The sequence below is a fragment of the Clinocottus analis genome, unplaced genomic scaffold, assembly GCF_023055335.1.
Source record: "Clinocottus analis isolate CAN_PGR_092001 unplaced genomic scaffold, fCliAna1.0.p SCAF_3, whole genome shotgun sequence".
In the NCBI taxonomy this organism is placed as follows: Eukaryota; Metazoa; Chordata; class Actinopteri; order Perciformes; family Cottidae; genus Clinocottus; species Clinocottus analis.
In genome coordinates, this window is record NW_027176042.1 from 14,832,613 (window position 1) to 14,852,077 (window position 19,465).

The window sequence follows — 19,465 nt, forward strand, 5'->3', positions numbered from 1 at the left end:
GCTGAAGCCAGTATCAGCAGTGTCCTTCTCCTCTTGCCCCGTCCTTCTCTGACAACATCGCGATTATCAGAATCTGACTTTGTCAGCTCTTCTCGCCGCTGGCTTCACGGCATTATCAACTGGTCAGCATAACTTTACTGGAAATCACACTGACTGAGGGTGTTTAATTAATCGCTAGCAATTCCATTTACAGGAGTATTCCCTTGGTATGAAATTCCCAAAGCCGAACTATAACACGTTAACAGAAATGCAGCTTAAATTTTTTTGTTACTTTCATGACAACAATTAATTATATTCATAACTATTGATATAAAGCACAACAAGTCTATGGACCTATTGCCATCATTTATTGTCAGATGTTATTTTTACCCTTGTGTTATTACTGAATTTGGTAGAAATTCAAAACTACAAGAGCAAAACTGTTCATATTTAATCATTCACAAGGTGACACATGTAGACCTCAGAGGCGGCCCTCCTTCACAAGTCTCAATGATAATCTGCACTTACTTACATCCCTGATTATGTCTGTGGAAGAGAAAGTCCACCGGGCATTCGCTCCCACTATTGCACAGAGACAGAGAAACACGAAACAAACAAGATTAATAATAGCCGGTGGTGCTCATCCCTGGGGCCAAGCAGCTAACAACTCTTGACAAAACAGGGTTTAGAGCAGCAGATGGATTGTCTTTAGAAATGAAGGGAATGCACATTGGGAGTGTAATGAAGAGAGAGAGCTGGGTGCAGCCTTTTCCCAGAGTACCTTTAAACAAGCCTATGGAAATTAAATCAGCCTGTGACAGTTCCCATCGACTGATTCCACCTAGGGACACGGACCACAGTTATGAAATATACACCAGCCTTTGTTTTATCCAAAGAAAAGAATGCTTTTAGTAATTACAACCAGTACCCCTTTGGTTCAATAATCCTTGGGAGAGTTATGGGCCAACTAAGAAACTGAACACATGGCATCAAATTCATTATCCTGATTTTGGCCGGTGGAGTGTGTTTGGTTGCGAACATTTAAATTTCCTGATTCTCTTCAACATCAGAGCTTTCAATCATCTACATGTTAATTAAGACTTGCGCTTTTCGAGCTGGAAAAAGTTGCGGGTGAGAGGGAAGCCTGGGTCGGTCTGCTGGGTGTGCTGCCACCGCGACCCGACACCGGATAAGCGGCGAAAATGAGAATACAAAAATGAGCCTGTACATTAGAGGACATTAAGGGAATTAATGCCAACATGGCAGGTGTGCTCGAATTTATTTCATACTCCTTTTGGATAATCTATGGCCAGATTAAGATGCAAGGGGGTAGAAATGAGCCACTGTAAGCCTCCCACTGTCTGTGCAATGTTTACAGTTTTTCGCAACCTTATCGTCAGACAAAAATATCAATATTGGATGATTGCAAAACCCTGGATTATGTTTAGTGAAAAGCATTTAATAATGTCCAATGTCTGACTTTTTAAAATTCTCACTTCCAACAATATCTGTGTATGCAGCTACAGTATGGCATGGTTAAGGTTCGGGGAAAATGACCGAATGTTGGCAGTGGTCTTCCGATATGAACGCAATTCCTGGAATATGAGGCGGCTGAGGTTCAGGAGGTAGACCAGGTCTGCCTCTGTGCGGAAAATCAGCGCTTTTTGATTTATGGCTGTTCCAATCTGCATGTGTTGTGCGGCGCGTTGAGTGGTGACAAGACTGGAAAGGTGCTTTTCAAATGCGAGCCCATTTACCAAGTCCAATACCACCCTGGCCAGTGACAGCTGTTAGATGGGTTGGAAAACCTCACTCTGAATTTTTAACAGGGGATCCAATCTCTGAATAACAGACTTAGGCTTGTTTTAAAAGACGGGAGTAGTAATACGTTTAATCATAAGGTATAACTGCTAATGTTGTGCTCATGTTTGTCTGCAAAAAAACAGGGATCAGAGATCAAATTCAGAAGCTGTCAGGAAACAACCCCCACCGGAAGCCCCCAGGCAGCTGGCATGATGTGAAGACCAACTACTACCTGACACATTTAATCAACAGAGAGGGTCCACATTTAGACAGGCATGGCCCACAGGGAACAGGCAGAAGGGCCTCACAGAAAAAGCAAGAGAAAGGACGACTAGAAAAAGACTATCTTGACTGATTGATTCTCTCAATCCTTGATTGAAATTCGTCTACTGTCATTTAAATACGCGACTGGAAAGGAGGGTTTAGTTTGAGTACTTAAAATGAATCAATGCAACCCTAAACTGTTTAAAAAAAAATCCTTTTGTACTGAAACCGCAACAAAAATTAAAAAAATATCGAGAAATGATAACACAAACTATTGATTTAACTTTTTGTCATTTAGGAAATTAAGCCATCAACCCAATTTTGTCAATCATTGTCAATATCTGTGAACATTAATCATATTAAATCTTCAATACATCTTATTAGGAAATGTTGCAGATGAGTCGTACACTGCTTTCTTTTAGTCAAGATGAAAACAATATGTAATGAGTCTAAATTGTACCAGTGCAGAAGACAATACAAGGATACAGATGTATAACCCTGTTACATCTGTAGGTTGATTTACATTTTCCAAACATTGAAAAGCGTTGAAATGAATTCCATCAGTAGTCGAGTTCAATAAAACTTTTAGTTTCTACAGATTTCTTTATATTTTCAAATAGATCTAAATACTGCTGTTTCTAGTGTTCGCCTTTGATGAATCAGCACTAGCTTATTTTAAGGACTTAAGGACCTACGGTAAGATATTCAACTTTATTTCTTTTTTTATTGGAAAAATAGCTTAAATTCTTAGAGGATGCATTCATTATTTTGAATGCAACATCGATTGATGACACGATATATTTTAACGAAGATATTAAATTCAGGTCTCAACAAAAACTGCTGTAGCATTTACAATTCCTTTATTCTAAAAATGACACCATAAGTTACTCCCACAAGGCAGTACTAATTACTTTAAATTAATTAAATGAGTTATCTATTGGTCACTGTGAAAGTACCATTGTGCCCTCTACTGCTGGAATTCTATACATCCTGAACCTGCAAGCAGATGCACATACATTTAGAGAAACACTACTGGATAACTTCCTCTTTACTGTACAAAGGCCAACAGGTGGCAGTTAGCGGATGATAATAATTAGAATATATCTCATTATTTGACACCTTTTTAAGAAGTCACAAAGTGTTTCACAACGAGACACTAAATAGAGTGTGAAAGAGAAAACAACAGAATCTGGCCCTTAAGCATGGAGCAAGAGGATCCCTGTATATCTATTGTTAGTTACTGAGACAGTAACTGCTGGGGCCAATCATGCCAATAACAAACTATCTTGATTTGCAGTCTAATGTGCTAGCTTTTCATAGAAGTCGTATCGCGTCATGGTGCCAGGATTCGTAATGGCTGACTTACATTGTCTGTTTTCAATATGCTTCACAATCATTGGGCCATTGTATGCGACTGTGTAATATTTTGACCTGAAACCTATTACTGCTGATCACTCTCATGCAACGCAGCTTTCTGCCCAGCTCGCTGAAATGCCCCTTAGCCACCTTATGTGGTATTAACTTAAATAAGATATAGGCTCATGTAAGCCCTGTCTCCTATTACAATTCCATACAGCAAAACTGCATTGTGAATTACAAAACATAAGGCTTTCGTTCACCCATGAGGCTGTTGTCCTTGCTGCTGCCCATATTCTGTGCGAGCTTTTAAATAATAAAGCCTTTTCTTCTATATAACCACTTGCTATACATGTAGAAATGATCAAGTTTTAAAATATATATATATATATATATATATATATATATATATATATATATATATATATATATATATATATATATATATGTGTGTGTTTTTTTTTGTTTTTTTTTGCATTGGGAGGATCTTATTGCTTTAAATCTCTCCAGGCGGTGTAGTTCAGACCTGGGCATACGGCTCTCCTAGTCCTGCCCGCATGAGGTCAACCAAACATGAAAAATAAATAAGATAAACGCCATGAACGCATTACAGCAACACTGCTTTCACTTTGAAGGCGCACGCTTCCGCAGCCTCGCCGACAGGCAGCGTGACGAAGTGAGTCTGACGTAAAAGCACGTATTGTTATGTAGCTTCTGTTCTCAATGAGCAGCCAACACACACTGGACTTTTACCAACGAGGAAGAAAAACTGAACTAAAAATATGAAAAGCACTTATTGTTTTTGTATAAAGTGAATCAATTGCTGGTCTTTAACATACATCTTTAAGGTAAGCAACAGACTGAACATGGACAAAAGAAGGAAAGGTTTGTCCCTCACAGGGACCCTTACTACTGACCAGTACCTGTTAAAAATAATAATAATAATATGTATATATATACATATTATTATTATTTTATATATATATATATATATATATATATATATATATATATATATATATATATATATATATATATATATATATATACATGTATGTATGTTAACTTGCTGTTGCTCTAGAGTGGTACTGTTAAGTAGGTATTTATACTGTTAACTAGTAAGGGTCCCTGGACAAACCACTCCTTCTTTGGTCTATGTTCAGTCTGTTGCTTACCTTAAAGATGTTAAAGACCAGCAGTTGATTCACTTTATACAAAAGCAATAAGTGTTTTTCATATTTTCAGTTCAGTTTTTCTTCCTCGTTGGTAAAAGTCCAGTGTGTGTTGGCTTGAACAAGTGCACTGACGTCTGGTTAAATGAGGTGGAGATGTGAAGGACAGCTGACAGGTATCAGCGGCGGCGGTTCAATCCGGGTACTTGGAGCTTGCAGCGCGAGCTGCTGGTGACCGCTTGTGAAGCTTTGAGAGGCGAATCGCTCGTGCAGTGCTCGTTAAGAACAGAAACTACAGAACAATACGTGCTTTCACGTCTGGCTCAAGTCTGCAAATAGTCCGGTAATGCTACGGAAGCCCGAGGGCGGAAGTAAATTATCGCCTTCAAAGTAAAAGCCTCGCAATTTTTTTCTTCTTTTTTAAAATAAAAAAATGCAGCTACTGCATGATCAAATTCAGGAACCTGAGTAGTATTCTAATGTCATCTCTTAGTATAAATTCAAATCGCTAATATCAAATTGCTAATCTCTAAGCAAATAATAAGCAGCAAATGTAAAAGGAAGTCTTTGCCTGGATATCCGCTGTCTACACCGGAAATACTGACGCTTATCCGTTGTCAGACCGATAGCCTATGATCAGTTACAAGATGCATGCCACTGTAACTTTTCAATACCTTATTGACAAGATACGTCCTTGGAGCAGGAAAACAGTCATAGGACTTTTGAGCCAGGTTTGCATTGGAAGAATTTGCCATTTTAGGTTGCACATGGTGGCAGATTTCTCCTCCTGCTCATTTGGGCGGTGGGGAGTCGGTCACTGGCTGGATGAGTCCCCAGCATGCTGTTTAGTGGGGTTATGTGGCAGCAGGGGGCTGTTTCAGGCATCATGTGTGACTGGAGAGTGATTAGTGACTGAAATGAGTGGATTGCACAGCTTTAAGGAGGTGAATTAACAGCTGAGTAAACAGTGCCTACATAGCATTCATAGTAATCTCCATTATTTCTTACTGTGAGTCTAGGTCCACACACAACTGTGCACACACAGTTGTTTGTTTTCTTCAAATACAGAGCTCTATGTGACTGTGTGCTGGTCTTTATTCATGTGCTTCAATAACCCGGGAGACAGACTTGTTTTCAATAAAACATGATACTTCAAAATGTAAAGAAATTGGCTTCTATGCAAATGCATCATTACGATTTTTTGCATCCACTACTATACACTACTATATATAAATGTATTGTTTTAGCTAACACACATAAATGTCTCATTTATTTCCTGTTGTTCGACAATACGACTGTTTTTCAGTAACTCATTTGAGAAATACATTTGTTACCCCGAGGGTGAAGCTTCATGAATTAAAGTGAGAGTAGCATCTTTTTCAATCTTATCAGGTCACGGTCATTATTCAAACAAACAGATGTTGGCACAGTTTTCTCAAAAGTTTTATAGTTTTCTTGAAACCAATTTAAAAAGTTGCATCAAGAAAAAAAATATACATCACATAATAAATTCTGTTCAGTATAACTGGATGAAGGCAACACGTGCATGGCACGTGCAGCACGTGTGGAAGAACTATTGCGTGAGTGTAAAGATGATATTTGTCTTTTTTTCCAAGTCTTGTATACATTTTTACATCAATTAACTTCAGTCAGGTGATGGCCTTTGTATGCCTGCTGTAACAGGCATACAAAAGGTAAAAAAAAATGCATTTTCCTTACCAAGTCACAACCTCTGTTACACATAGTCTCATGGAAAATTCCATGTCTGAACACAGGTTCACCTGAAGTGAGAGCGCTGCACGTCTGTGTTTTTGTTGTAATGAGGCATTGACAACATTCACCAGCGATGGGGTCTTTCATCACTCAAACGACTACATAACGCTGGAATTCATTTAGCTGAACATATGGAGAGCGCTATCAAGGTCTCCTCGGTGGCTTTCAACAGAGACACAATTCATCCAGCAATGCAACACAATCGAGATCAGCAGTCGGAAAGAATCAGGAAAATCTGATTTAAAACGCACAACTTGCAGACAGATCACTGCTAACAGTTTGTAAATTGCTTTTTGGATTTTTAGCTTTAAGAATGGAAAAAATAACCTTGGCTCTGAGAAAGACAGTTGAATGAGTCTAAGATAAAATGTTTAAATATCCCTTAATCCATTCCTGTCATTGTAATGCTGAAAAGAGTATCCTGTTTTTTTACAAACAAATGTGTTATTAACTGATATTTCATGAAGAAAAGAACTTATGTATTGATGATGATTGCACGCTTTATTTTGACCTCAGCAGATGTTTGACTTCAGTTTTGATTGTTTATATCTTTGTCTGTTAGATTTCAATACATTTCAAAATCGTATTTAAATGATTTCCAAACACAGCCTTTGTTTAAATGGTAGTTGTATTGCTTTCCGAACTCAAATATCAAGGACATTTAGTGGAAAGGAGAACGCAAGTCATCAGATTCCAGATGTGACATTTTTTCATGACTGCATTTGAGTAAAACATGACATAAGCACAGCATCCGACATTGTTTGTTATTGTGTTGCAGATCTGGTTATGAAGACTAAAAGTATAAATGCAATCAGTCCTGCAGACATATGACGTATCAGTTGCTTCAGCAAATTCTCCTAAAAACTCCATTTGTTTATGTTCAAGTGGCAAAGCAAACGTTGAAATCTCGTATTTTGATGTTTGATTTAGAGGCCTTGCTAAAGTGTCTGGCATAATAATCAAAGTGTTAGTATATTAGTGATATTACATCATCACAAAGTCCAACTGAATGATTCGTTTTCAAGTGAAAATATTGACCTGTTAGGAGCACTTTATGAGACAACTCAGACTATAGATGATCAAGCTTTATGAAGCCTAATGCCACATCATCATAAAAAATGTGAGCAATGCTGACGCTTCAGATTAAGATTTAATTCAATTGCAGATCAATTATTTATGCTCAGATAAATCTCAAGATCTTCATGATTGACAGGATTGATGGAGGAGCAAACCTAACTGTGTTTCACTAATGTGAAGGCTAGTTGAGTATCATGTTGAGCATCTTGATGGACTGATTCCCAGTAAAACTGGGTGACCATAGTAACAATCCTGGTGTGATGGAAGACCCCAAAGATCTTGCAATCTTTCAAAGTCAATGATCAGGTGTTCTCTCATTTGGAAATTGATTCATGCAATCAAATATTTCTAATATGTCTACTGCTTCCGATTTTTAGCGCTTAAAACATTGCCTACCCATGTTATTATGAATCAGGCCCACGGTAGCGTGGCCCGTGGGATCACTCAAAATGGTTCATGAGTAGCAAGTGTGTTGTCTAGGAATGACCTTACCTTCGCTTAAAGAAAAACATCCTTGAAGTAAAAAAAAATGTGACGCTCAGGAGAGATCTCCATCCCCAGAAGAGACGTTGGCACCGGCAGACCTGCTTTGGGAAGAGGAGCGCCGGAGGGCCGCGCGGTCTCATGAATCACTTTGAGGCAGATCTGAGAATACCATTCTGGCTGCAGGGGCTGGAGAATTGTCAACCACACGGTCTTGAACCTGAAGATGAAGGAAGGAGGCTCCTGCTCACTTTCTCACTGATATCAAATAACAATGAATCAATCATGTTTGTTTTCGTTTGCATGTATTCACAACACAAGTTATTGGACTATTGTAGCCGTGCTTGCACGATGCAGAGGTGGATGCTCAGAATACTTTTTCATTGCAAACACAAAGGTGTACTTCTAAAGCAAAGAGAACAGGGCAAATGACAATACGCAGGGAATAATTGTCTCTCGACACACAGATAGCAAAGTAAAGATTCTGCCTTAAGTTCAAAATGCCATGCTGCAGCAAATTAAATAATACAGGCTCTTATCTGACCGTGTATTAGAAATTACTTTTTTATCTTAAGAAGACTATATGAACTGTTGAACTAAACGCAGTGCATAAGGTGTCCTTTAAGCAGAGCAAAAGATTACATTACTCTATTATACAGTCATTTGAAGGAGAGGTAAAGGTTAATGATGAAAGGAGGGTCGCTGTCTGTGGTCAAAGGTGCCAGACAGGCAGACAGCGGATTACTCACAAATGTTTTACAGAAATGACTCGGCACAAAGGAAATGTTTCATTGATGGGTTAATGAAATGTATTACATTTTCTTTCAAGTGTGGCTTAGGTAAATTCAGTCCTCCTTGTTTATTATTCGTCTTGTAGGTAGATATTTGCATTGCGTGAATGTGCTATCTTACCTGGTCCTGTTTATATTCAGCTATAACAACAAATATGTGGTATCTATTACTAAACACTGCTGCGTATTGGAGGATTATGCCAAAATGCTTTTGGTTATTTATGTGGTGGGGAATGCTTCCCACAGAATGAAGAGTATGGTTGTGAACACAGCCCTCAGGCTGGCTTTCCCCCCAACCGATTCTGTAACCAGTTCCAGTTTACTGATAACCAGTATGTATTGAATGTGATCATAAGGCATGCCAACCATTATAAAGTGCACAATTATTGAGTCTGGACTGACATGTTGGCTGGAAATAAAGTGTAGTCACAACCCCTTATTGGATTATTTTGTATCATGTTTATATCATGACTCGCTGACCTGCCCATGTTGTTTACATATCAAAAATGTGATGGTGCTCCAATTTATTAACTTCCCTCTCTTGTTTCTCAACTCCAGCTCTGGATTTTCTCGACACAAAATTCTCCTTTGCTGGTGCTTCTTGATACATTTTATTTTGAAATGACCCCAGAAATGAAGGGTTTGAAATGACCCCAATTTGAGGCCAAGTCGTTGAGATGCTGCATGTTGACAGTTCCCATTCAAAAAACAATCCCTAAGCAGAAACCTGCTCCAAAAAATGCTGTTTTTCTGTTTTTTGTCTGTTTTTCAGTATCTTAATGTGTTAAAGCAGAAAATTTGATTTTTTTTTTCCCCTCCAAAATCTATGTCTGGGTACGTATGTGATGTGTTTTTATCATAAAAAACATAAAAGGCACATTAATAATGCAAACGAGTTGACCTCAGGACCACCAAATCCAGAGGGCGAGGTTACTATGGCAACATGGAACAAAGATAACAGAGCCATCCACAAAATCCTTGTCTGAATGAGATACACCACGAGCTGAAAATACTACAAGCTGAAAATACTACAAAGCAGCAGAGCAACATTCAACCCGAGATGCAACACAATGAAAAGTTCCTTTGTGCTGAACGCAGCCAGAGTATCAATACACTTGAGAAATTAGACCGACTGAATGTAATCCACTGAATCGTTACAATACAACAACTCAACAAATGACTGAAAGGTCTTTATTTCACTGTGTGTGTGTTTGAGGCAGGGAGCAGAACTTGTTAATTTAGCGATGACAACATGCCCTTTAATGTCACACGTTACATCTCGTGTTCAGCGCTACATAATGCCAACAATGGAATCATTGTGTCCTGAACTAACTCTTGTTCACAAAGCCCAGTTTTTATATACATAAAAAGTTTTGGTTGAAATGCACATTGTACAAATATCCCCTTTTCTCGCACTTAGAATACCTTGCTTGTAAGTCTTACATTCCAGCCAGATGGTTTACGTGGAATGTCTGCAAGATGCAATTCTCTCAAGTCTAACAAGCGGATGAAAAAATAAAAAAAATTTAAACATTAAACTGACCTGTCAATCACACAACGAGAGCAATATTCAGGGCACAATTTTGTATTTGGAGATAACCATGTCTCCAATAAAAATATCACTGCTCACAACTATAACTCAAGAAAATGAAAGGATACAATTCTAGCAGTTGCAAGACCGTTAACACAATTTATTGAATTATTGCAAAAACGTTTGGAAACATGTTTGCTCACACCATTGACACATCAAGGTGTCTTGCTGTCAGTCTGGTTGATTTCAAGCCTTTTTACCTGTTAGTTGTGAAAAAAATGTTATAGCAATTTTATTGGCCTAATTGCTCATAAAATGGTGAACTAACCTATCAGCATGGCAACATACAGAAAAATGTAATCACTAACTTTATGCTATATGAGTTCAAGTTGTTCGACAAAAATATATATTTAGATATTTCTTGCCCATGAGTCTTATGCAATGGTTATTTGTGTTCAGAGCGTGTGTTTGAAACAACCAACACACCCCACTGTGTTACGCCTCATGGATTATTCCTTACTTACGCAACTATATGCCATTTAGGAATACCTATATTGCATTAGACAATCCTAGCTTGTGGCAATGCAAGCACATTAGGTGAATAAAATCCCCCAGTGGACTGGACATTATTATGTGCAGGCATGTGTTCAAGATAAAGCTTGCTTCAGCAAATGCCTCATACTCAGCAGCAAATTAAATTAAAATGACCAATGGGGATTACAGAATAGCGTGAGCCAAGTAAACCATGTTTTAGTTTCCACCACTAATGAGAATAAACCATGTGTCGTGTTTTGATTAACATATCATTTACATTCACTGGCTCAGAGATCATGAAAACATCATTCTTGTGAAAAGGTGTATCAAGCATTTGGGCAGCTCCTCGTTAAAAGTGAATAAAAACTAAGAAGCAGCCACACTCCATTTGACAGCAATCATTTCCATTCATCAAATTACAGACACAGGTCCCTGATTTCCTCCTTCGAGCTTCAATAGTATTTTTTTGCGGTTCATCGCTTGCTGTTGTTTTCAATGTCCTGACAAAACAACAAAAGTCTTTTCAACAAAACATTCATAAATCACAGCTCAGGACATTAATGTAATCAAACATAATGTTGACTTCAATCCTTAAAAGTGAGACAGAATCCTGCATGAAGGGAGTGAGAAAACAAGCTGAAAGCAGTTATGAGACTATGAATATTTGCAACATATTCAGAAGGACAGCAGAGAGGTGAATTATGCGCCACAAACGGTTCTTTTTTTGTTCACGCTGACCGCAGCTGCTGCACTTAACTTTTACAAGGACACATTTTGCATGAAGCATTTCTTGAAACATACATCTTGTTTGTGTCGATGCAGGGGAGGTTTTCCCCAACCAAGATTCATTCTGAATCCACTAAATCTTTAGCAATATTAGAGCTTTGGATCACAAATTGTTATTCCTATATTATTATATATGTGCTGTTCTTTTTCATACATACTTTGCTCCTAAAAAAATAACTTAGACCCCTGTACAGAAAAATGACTTCATGTCAAAGCATCTATGTTACATGTATAAACAATTTTTATATTGTGATGTGATTGTTTTTATGAAATGCAAATGTAGGATTTATTTTCTGCTGATATGATTTATCTCAACCTGCAGAAAGCTACTAACAACCACAACATTGTCACACTGCCAAGCCCACCCCCAGGGTGGTGTAAACACACACACACACACACACACACACACACACACACACACACACACAAACACGCACGCACGCACGCACACACACACACACACACACACACACACAAGCTGGCATATGTGAGGGATCAAGTGCATGAGACCACCTCCACTGGGTCTAAATTAAAAGTAGAGCCTTTTTCAGACACAACCTGAAACTATTTACACCAAGAACAATAATGACATGGCAAATGTAACATTGTGATCAGTTCAAAATGACAGGGCAGTCTTTACTGGCAGGTAGTGTGGGTGTGTGCTGGGTACCAGTGTGCAGCTGTTTGCACGGCTGTGCCAAAGCAGGGTTAAACAAACCCAACACTGAGCTCACAATGAGGCTGTGCCAAGTACCACAGAAAATAGCCAATTCGGTGTGTCTGTCTCCTTCTCCCTCCAACAAACACACACACACACACACACACACACACACACACACACGCACGCGCGCGCACATTACACAAATGCTCACACACGCATCTACAAAGCTGTGATTTTCACAAAGGAGGGTCGAATGAACCAGTCTTGAATCTATTCACAGCTGTCCAACAACATGAAAAGAATTGAGCCGGTTGCTCTTCCCTCCGCCATCTCTCAGTTGTCTTGACTGTCCAGCAGCAGCTTATCGCTCATTAAATGAGCACAGAGCCTCCTTACAGTTACAGTTTGAGACGGACTTTGTGCTTGACCCAATTAATATCAGTAACATCATTAAGATAAGCAGCTTATCACTTTTCTTTATTCAAATCACTCTGTGCACACAGACAACAGCACTATGAAGTTGCCTCGCTGTGAGAAATGTTGAGTCTTCCATTTGCCATTTGCTAATTTGTTTAGTCTGTCAAGTCTACCTTAAAGTATTGAAGAAGAAGAAAAGAATGTCATGGAGGATACAAGAACAACACAAACTGGAGGAGCCAAATCATTTTTAATGACCAACTTCACCACTGGAGTTGTGAAGCCAGCTTGCTCGTCGTTATACGCCATGTAAATATCAGAAGCAGTCAATTTTGTATCATATTAGAGGCGAAATGTCCACTTTTTTGTCTGTTATACTAAGAATGCCTGAGGAAATTGCATTAGAAAGTACAATCAATCATACAGAGTTGAACAGTATTGGAATCATGTGCAACTGACGTTTGTGTCTGGGAGCTTCCGGAGGCCTTGTGCAGTCAATCATTGGCCGCTGAGCTGCACCTCTTCTGTAAACGGTCCATCAATAGATGACAAGTCAATATATTTTCAACAGTATAACTAACTCCAATGAATTCATTGTGTACAAAGTGGAGACCTTAAATGACCAGATTCTAATATTTAATCAAAAACAACTAGTAACTTAAATCAGAGTGAGAATTAATGAAGCCGGTAAATCGACTCTCTCATCTGATTCACCATTCATCCACTTTGCCAAAGCATTAATATAACCTGAATGAGAATGAGCGAGTATTGCCAAAGTACAAGTTTGGTGTTGCCAGCTCTTGTCATGTGGAGGGAGATTTTTGAGTAATTGCCATAAAAATCATCAAGCATCCAAAACCCTTGTTTTTTGGACACCTAAATGATGGAAGACAGAATACATCATTTTTAATCCAAGGTAACAGACTCTGTGTTCCCTTCTTGGATTTGTTTGTGTGGATCGCTTTACTCACAAAACAGCACTAACAGATATACTGTATGAAATTTAAAAAGCACTGACTATCATTGACATCACATCAATGAGACATGCATGATTTTTAGTACGCAGTTTAAATGTGTTATTTTGTTAAACTTGATGTGAATAAAATGACCTATTGTGACCTCTGGCATAATCACAGCCTCATGGAACAATACAACCACAAAGGAGAGACCCAGGCATTTAGAGAATATAGGCTTTCCTAAATATAGGGACACAAATTTCTGAGAGGTTTCCAGAACTAAAGTGCTCGCCATTGAATTGTATACAAATGGTATTCTTGCCGAAACATTTTAAATACAAAATCACAGCCTGGCTTTTTCAATGGTGTGATTTCTGACCATATGAAAAACATCTATTTCTGAGTGGTCAAAAAGGGTTACATTTATATTTGTAAAATATTTATTGCGATTTCCAAATTAATCATCTGTCGCAACCAGGTGTGCTGGGGCAAAACCTCAGGAGCAGAGGAAACAACAAGAGTCAAGATGAAACAAAAACAAAAAGTCACACAACAATAGAAAAAACAGGTACTGAAAACTGACACTTTGAAAGCTGTAGTTTAAATCACGGTGGTATTACAAAGAAGACCATCTTGCAACCGTCAAAAAGGGAAGAGACCGACTAAAACCACAGGGGACAGCAGGCAACGAGGCACAGGTGGAAACAATGAAGGCGAGGCATTACAATCACACAGGGGGAAGGCACACAGGAGGGAGGAGTCTGGAACGAGAACAGGTGAAGAGAATAAACAACCAGGAAACAATGGCAAGACGCAAACATGAAAGAATACACCATCAGGTTTGTTACCTGCTATCTTCCACTTTAGATCCCCTGTCCCCCTTTTAAAAAATGAGTCCATGTGCATCTGTTTGAGATAAAGTTGTGATGATGAATATGGTTTCTCATTTAACTGCAGCAAAGTTCTGACAGTACATCTCATGCAGTCCTGGTTCTCCCCAGGCCCCCTTCCCTCCAGCGGGCTCCAGTAGCGTTGTTGGTGTTGGCTCCCAGCGGGGACCGTCAAGCAGCTGAGACAGGTCTGGCCCGGTGGGCTGGTCACCGCCAGGGGCCTCAGTCTGAGATGAATTGTGAACCTGAATGATTTCTTCCGATTTTCCGACAGAATGTGACCCTGCGAAACTGATGACAAGCAATAAGAAAAACTGTTTGAAATATCCAGACTTTGTCTCGTTTGCCTATGCAGGTCATATAGAGGCATCGGTATTAACAAAACAAAACCTTATCAAATGCACAAATCTGAGCACGAATGGGCAATAGAGCTAATATCAGTGGGCATACAAAAATGTATAATCCTTTGCATATACATAAGATCTCATAGCAAAAATGTGAATTATTTTTGTTCTCACATTCATTAAATGTTCTGCTTTCACCTCTTTACCCTGTTGACTAGTCATAGGGTGTTTTTAAAGAGCAGAGAGGGAGAGTATAAAAGAGTAAATATAGTTTAAGTGTGCTTGCTTCGACATTATCAGAAGCAACATCATAAGTGACAACTTTATAAGAAATGAAATCGAATTTTTCTTTCAAGAGAAGTCAAAATCATAGGTTGTAATACTTCTGCCTGTTCCATGTGAATGTGTGTCAAAGTGGCAAGGGACAACTTTGAAAAAAGCAAATTGGCAAACATGAACATAGTATAACAACAGACTGTAGGCCTGACCCTGAAATGTAGGTATTGTGCATGCATGGAAACCGTGTGGCTTATGCTGCAAGGTTTTCATCCACCTCGGATGAAAAAATGATATTAGACATGGGGGTTAGTTGAGCATGGGTGACTTAATGTGGCATAGTTCATTTTTCATCATTTCCTTTTTCGAGCTAAGGTACTGTAACCCACAGCAGAGCTCTCCAGTTATCTTCACAATGATCACAAAGGCAATGTGTTTTCATCATGCGCCTCATGGTCCTGGCCAATTCAAAGATCACCAGCTTAGTGTCTGCATTTCAGAGACACACTCATCAATCGCTGCTCCTCTGAAGCCTTGTCTCAGGGCACAGTTGTGTTGAAGATGAAACACCAAGAAAGATTTCTACTTTAAAGCTACTACAATGTGTGCTCTCTTTATCGGCTACCCTGCAGCGTGAGCGATAAACCTTTCTCACAACTGACACGATTATCCAAATTCGGCACCTTAAATACTGAAAGCAGCCGTCTGTCTGTAACCATGTATGTGATTTATTGCCCGGCATCGAGATGACCCATTCTTTCAGAGCAGAAATGAAATCTAATTTGAAAACCGCATAGTTTGACAAATTAATCAACACACTTCCTCATGTCAGATATTTTACTGACTTCTGGCCGTATGCCTCAGGCTAATTTCACTGAATGACATTGCCTTGCTCATCCTCGGTTTGCAGCTTACTCTCTGGTGCTGGTGTTCTCTTCGAGGGTGATCCTTGAAAAGATTGAAGTAAATTGTTATTCTAAATGGCAATGAAATGGAAGAAGATCAAATTAAAACCGTTGGAGGGAATTTAAGGTCAGATTGAATCACTGTGTTGTAATTTGAAGCATGTACATTGATATATTATTAATTAAGGCACAGTGATTTTAAAAGTATAAATATATATATTTATAAATAAGTGAATAATAATAAATAATTGAGGTTACTCAATCTCAGTTATCCGTTACCCTTCAGCTTCTGTGAATACATGTTAAGGCCTTTTTCACAGCTGACATTTTTACTTGTCCTTGACAGTAGGCCGTGAACATGTGACAGCGAGCTTACATGCACAATACCAGAAGAATCAAATTGAAGCTTGAGAATGTCGTCTGTAAAAAAAAAAGGCCTTCAGTTTATTGGTTGTGGAATATCAACGATCAAGTAATCAACTCTGCAGGTTTGTCTGGCTTGAGCAAGGACACAAACCTGTTAAAGTCACTGGACAGAGGTTGTCACCGTTTGTTCACCATAATGCATGTAACACCTTGCGAGCCATACTTTTAATCTGTTTTAGTCCACATTGTCAAATCATATCAATCAGAATATGTAAAAATACAAAGAAATCAGATGGTGTTGCTCTGGATTTGGTCGATGGACATGCTCACATTGACCCAGTGGTTATGACAGCGACTAGCTGAATACCAGTTTAGACAATGCAACAAAGAGTGGAGTAACCTTAATATTTCTTCCGAAAATAAAAGAAGAATTGGCCTTTGAGCTGATACAAGTCATTGGGCCAGAAGCTGAGTGCCTCCACTCAAACTCCCGCTGATGTTTGTACACAACGTCTAGTTCAATGTTATGCAACGGATGCAAATATTTACCAAATGAACCGAGGATTTTTTAAATTAAAAATTAGAGCAAGTATTGGCAATAATCTAACACAAATGATTGGTTGAAGGATGTGGGTCAGAGATATGGGGCTCGATTCAAAATAATAAGTAAATGAGCCATTGTTGGGAAATATGAGCAGATACAAAGTATGAGAAGCGTTTCTGATTTTCTCTGTTAGTTTCTATTTAAGGTTAGACTTGTGCAGTACAAAACAAGGTCATAGTGGTGGACAATGTGTCCCACTTGCCACCAGCAAGATCAGGAAGTGTGAATATGAAGTAATGACCCTGATTACAGACTCACTTTGATTTTTTTGTCTTTGTGAATTTATGACAAGTCTTATGGCAAGGCTCTATAAATAGATGTTGCCCATTCAAGGTTGCACTGTTTTCAGACACAGTTAAGGTGACTTGAACATTAGTGGTTTTTAATTTGATTTTAGTGGGTCACAAATGAAAAAATGTGAAACAGGAATGTAACGTGTAATAAAGAAATCTGCGAGATAACGACTTCAACTCTCCAATGTTTTAATTCCACTTCCAAGCGCTGCTTCGAAGACGGGTCACTCTCGGTCATTGCATGCAAATACAACTTCAATAAGTGTCTGCCAATTACAACCAGCACTTTTAACTAACTCGAGAGAAGCACAATTATCTTTTCCTTAATTGTATTCTGGCACCAAATAAAATTGCAAAAATATTAAGCATAACAAGCTCAAAATTCATGACAGTCTGCGTCGCAATTTGAAATTAACCATAAGGGATTCAAAACTTCTGCTTGAACCTAAATGTCCCCATTTACAGCAATGATGAAAACAAACCTTTATCGTTTTAATAAATGATTACTCATCTCAGTACAAATAGAAACAGATACAAAATAAAAACAGATGATGCTTATTTTCCACTTTGTCTTTTTGTGTAGGAGCATTGGATTGATATTTTTCTTATCCAAGCTTTTAAAAATGTCTTTACTTTGAAAAGTAGACAATGCACCTAACAAATGTTTTATGTATGTGGTACATTATATATTTAGATTATAAACACACTATAGTTGGCCCTCTGGGAAACCATTTTCTGCATTGTCTTGTATTTATTACATGTTTTACTTTAACCGAATTCAGCTTATGCTTCAGTGATGACGAGCATTACAAAGATAAACTCTGACTGGATCAATACAACGCTGTATGTTTGGTGTACTCTGAGATGCATTAGCTCATCTGTAGGGGTTACTCTCTCCTTCCCTATTTCCCTAAAACAAGCTCATTTGTGGAAAGATGGACTCAAATGCTGTAGAAATATAAATATTGTTTATGATAATGGTGAATCTGAACCCCTTAATTTCATTCATAGTTTTATGTTAAAATATGTTTGGGGAATATCAGCAACACCAATGTGGTCAACATCAATGACAAAACAGCTTTTGTTACTGTCACTCTACAGTACATCAACACTAACATTGTCTACACTAATTGATGTGTTTTGACTGATGCAAATGAATAGATTCTTTTCAAAATAATGAGTAAATAATTAGTCATAATTAAGTATGCTAACAGGCACTGATTTATTAACTGATTTCTCCATACTGGCTTCGTCAGTGTTCACTGCATGCCAGGCTTTATTTTTAATGATGCTGTCTATCCCAATCAGTGTCAAGCCAAGAAAAGAAAATAATTATGAAACTTTCCCTGCGCCATGCTCCATTGACGCGGTTTCTATATCACACAATTTTGCATTGCATGTCATAATAAAGCAGTAAAACATAGGGGGAACTCTGCAGTGATTATTAGTTCAGCAGAGATGCAGCGAAAGTTGACCTAAGTGCTCTTCATTACAGTGAAGAATGAATCATGGTAAAGTGAAGTGTATCATAAGCTTCTACAGTTCTAAAGGTTAATTTCAATACGTTCATTGTACAGAAGTACAACTTCACTTGTAAAAATGAGGCTTGTCAACGGAAAGAAATTATGAACCTTAAAGACTTTTATGAAGCAAGATATTATTTTCAAAAAAACATCTGCATTTACAATACTTTGAATTTGAAACTGGTGCAAGGAGTGGCACCCAAAACTCAGATTGACTTAATCCCTTATTTAATTCCTTGCAGAGTTAACCCCATATCATATAGAACATCTATTTGCACTTTTTGACCTCTCTGTGTTACATATTCCCATTCTGTAACAAGTTTATTTTAGTCACACAGCAGTCCTGAAAATATATTAAATGGCACAACCAGCCAGGGTTGAGCCAGGATGGTCTCAGCTCGGCACCCTGTTCCTTTTGTTCTATGATGCATTCTTCATTCTGAAAATGTTTTCGGGATAGAAATGCTTAGTTTTTGCTACAACATCAGAAGACATTTTTTAGTATCACTACAGCAATCCTGAACACAATAAATTCATGAAAATGCAAATAGGGACAGTAATATTAAACATTGTAGTGCCGCTTGTTCAAGAACAATAAAACTCAGAGTATTCAAAGGTGTGACGGGACAGATTCTTTTTTGTGTGGTGTCTTTTGTTCTATATCCATAAATAACTGAGACC